Here is a 2,692-nt window from a genome sequence, read left to right on the forward strand (position 1 = left end):
GAACTCAGTTCAGTTTGGGGAGATCTGCGACACTTTCAAGTTCAATAGGGTGACTGAAGATACTATCAAGCTATGACTCTTCCCATTCTCTCTGAGGGATAAAGCAAAGTGTTGGTTACATTCTCTACCACCAGGGTCTATTACTAAATGGGAGGATCTTGCTCAAAAGTTTCTCACTAAATTCTTTCCTATGGCGAAGACTGCTGCAATTAGGAATGCTCTTACTCAGTTTGCACAGCAAACTGGAGAATCTCTGTGTGAGGCTTGGGATCGATATAAGGAGATACTAAGGAAGTGGCCACACCATGGCATGCCTGATTGGATGATTATAAATTATTTCTACAATGGTTTGGGTGCACAGTCTAGACCTATGCTCGATGCAGCGTCTGGTGGAGCCTTATGGGCCAAAACTATAATGAAGCTTATTAGTTGATTGAGCTCATGGTAGCTAATGAATACCAGAATCCTATGCAAAGAATATTGCAAGGCAAAGTAGCAGGAATTCTGGAAGTGGATACAGCTACTGCTATAGCTGCTCAACTTCAAGCTTTGATGATGAAAGTGGACTCTTTGGCTAATTATGGAGTTAATCAAATCACTAGTGTTTGTGAACTTTGTGCGAGGGCACATGAAACTGAGCAGTGTGCTATTTCTAGAGAATCATCTCAATTTGTGAGCAAATTTCAAAGATTACAACAGTAAGCTCCAGCGACTTATCATCCCAATAACCGTAATTATCCTAACTTCAGTTGGAGCAACAATCAGAATACGGTGCAACAACCTTATCAGCCATACACAACAAAGCAGTATAACCATCCTGGTTTTCAACACCCGCAATATGCCCCTAGGCAACAACTTCAACTTCAGCAGTTACCGCAAGCTAATAAAAAATCTAAATTGGAGGAGTTGAGGCTCATGAGCAAGAGCCAAGTTGTTTCTATCAAGACCTTGGTGAATTAGATTGGACAGATTGCTAATGCATTACTGAATCGTCAACCTGGCATGCTTCCAAGCGATACTGAAGTGCCAGGCAAGAAGGAAGCTAAGGAGCATGTTAAGGCAATTACATTAAGGTCTGGTAAGGTTACAAATCCTGAAAAAGCTAAGACTCCAGAATCTGAAGTTGAGGCTGAAGAAGAAGAAGTGCAGAAGGAAGAAGAAGTGGAACCAAGGAAGACTACTGTTGAGCACACTCCTCCTGAGGGTAATACAGAGGAGAAATAAATTTATCCTCCACCTTCTTTTCCTAAGAGGCTGTAGAAGATAAAGATGGATAAGTAGTTTGCGAAATTTCTGGAGATGTTCAAGAAACTTCACAGCAATATACCTTTCGCTGAAGCACTTGAACAATTTCCTAGCTACGCGAAGTTCATGAAAGGTATTCTCTCTAGGAAGGTGAAGCTTAATGACTTAGAGATCGTTGCTCTCACGGAGGAATGCAAAGCTGTGCTACAATAGAAATTATCTTCGAAGCTTAAAGATCCTGGGAGCTTCACTATTCCTTGCACCATTGGAAAAATGTCATTTGACAAATGTTTATGTGACTTGGAAGCTAGCATCAATCTGATGCCTCTGTCAATCTTCAAGAAGTTGGACTTACCTTATCCTAAACCTACTTATATGACTTTGCAGTTGGCCGATCGTTCTATTACGTATCTGTGAGGTATTGTGGAGGATGTCTTGGTCAAGGTGGATAAACTCATCTTTCCTGCTGATTTTGTAATTTTTGATTTTGAGGAGGATAAGAAGATTCCCATAATCTTGGGAAGACCTTTCTTGGCTTACTGGCCGAACCTTGATAGATGTGCAGAAAGGTGAGCTCATCATGCGAGTGCTGGATCAGGATGTAACTTTTAATGTATTCAATGCTATGAAATTCCCTACATAAAATGAGGAGTGTTTTAAGGTGGAGATGGTCGATTCTGTGGTTAATTCTGAACTTGATCGATTGCTAAGGTCCGACGCCTTAGAAAAGGCCTTGTTGGGGAATTCCGATAGTGAAGATGACGAAGGTGAAGAGCACTTGCCCTATTTGAATGCTTCTCCCTAGAAGCGAAAGATGGATATGCCTTTTGAATCTCTTGGATTGGAGGAGCTAAAAAGTTCTCCAAAGTGCCTCAAGCCATCTATTGAGGAAGATCCTACTCTTGAGCTTAAGCCTTTACCTAAACATTTGAGGTATGCATTTTTAGGTGATGCATCTAATTTTCCTGTTATTATTGCATCTGACCTTTTAGGTAGTGATGAGGAGAAGCTTTTGAGAATTCTTAGAGAATTCAAATCGACAATTGGTTGGACTATAACAGATATCAAGGGAATCAACCCTTTTTATTGTATGCACAAAATTATGGTGGACGAAGGAAGCGAGCCTATTGTTGAGCAATAGAGAAGGCTAAATCTGATCATGAAAGAGGTTGTGAAGAAGGAAATCTTCAAGTGGCTAGATGCAGGGATCATCTATCCTATTTTTGACAGTTCATGGGTGAGCCCAGTTCAGTGTGTGCCAAAGAAAGATGGTATCACTGTGGTAGCAAATGAGAAGAATGAGCTTATTCCTACACGAACAGTCACGGGGTGGAGAGTTTGCATGGATTATAGGAAGCTGAATATGGCCACAAGGAAGGATCACTTCCCTCTTCCTTTCATTGATCAGATGCGTGATAAATTGGTTGGGCATGATTACTACTGTCTT

The 2,692-nt window shown here is 41.0% G+C and overlaps 1 non-coding gene across 1 annotated transcript; it reads right to left on the minus strand.

Moving 5' to 3' along the window:
- Window positions 1-205: 205 nt before the first annotated feature.
- On the minus strand, window positions 206-312 carry LOC141670169 (small nucleolar RNA R71). The gene has a single exon (XR_012554412.1). It is a non-coding gene; the product is annotated as a small nucleolar RNA R71 (small nucleolar RNA).
- Between the last annotated feature and the right edge of the window lie 2,380 nt (window positions 313-2,692).

The sequence above is a fragment of the Apium graveolens genome, chromosome 6 (assembly GCF_009905375.1).
Source record: "Apium graveolens cultivar Ventura chromosome 6, ASM990537v1, whole genome shotgun sequence".
In the NCBI taxonomy this organism is placed as follows: Eukaryota; Viridiplantae; Streptophyta; class Magnoliopsida; order Apiales; family Apiaceae; genus Apium; species Apium graveolens.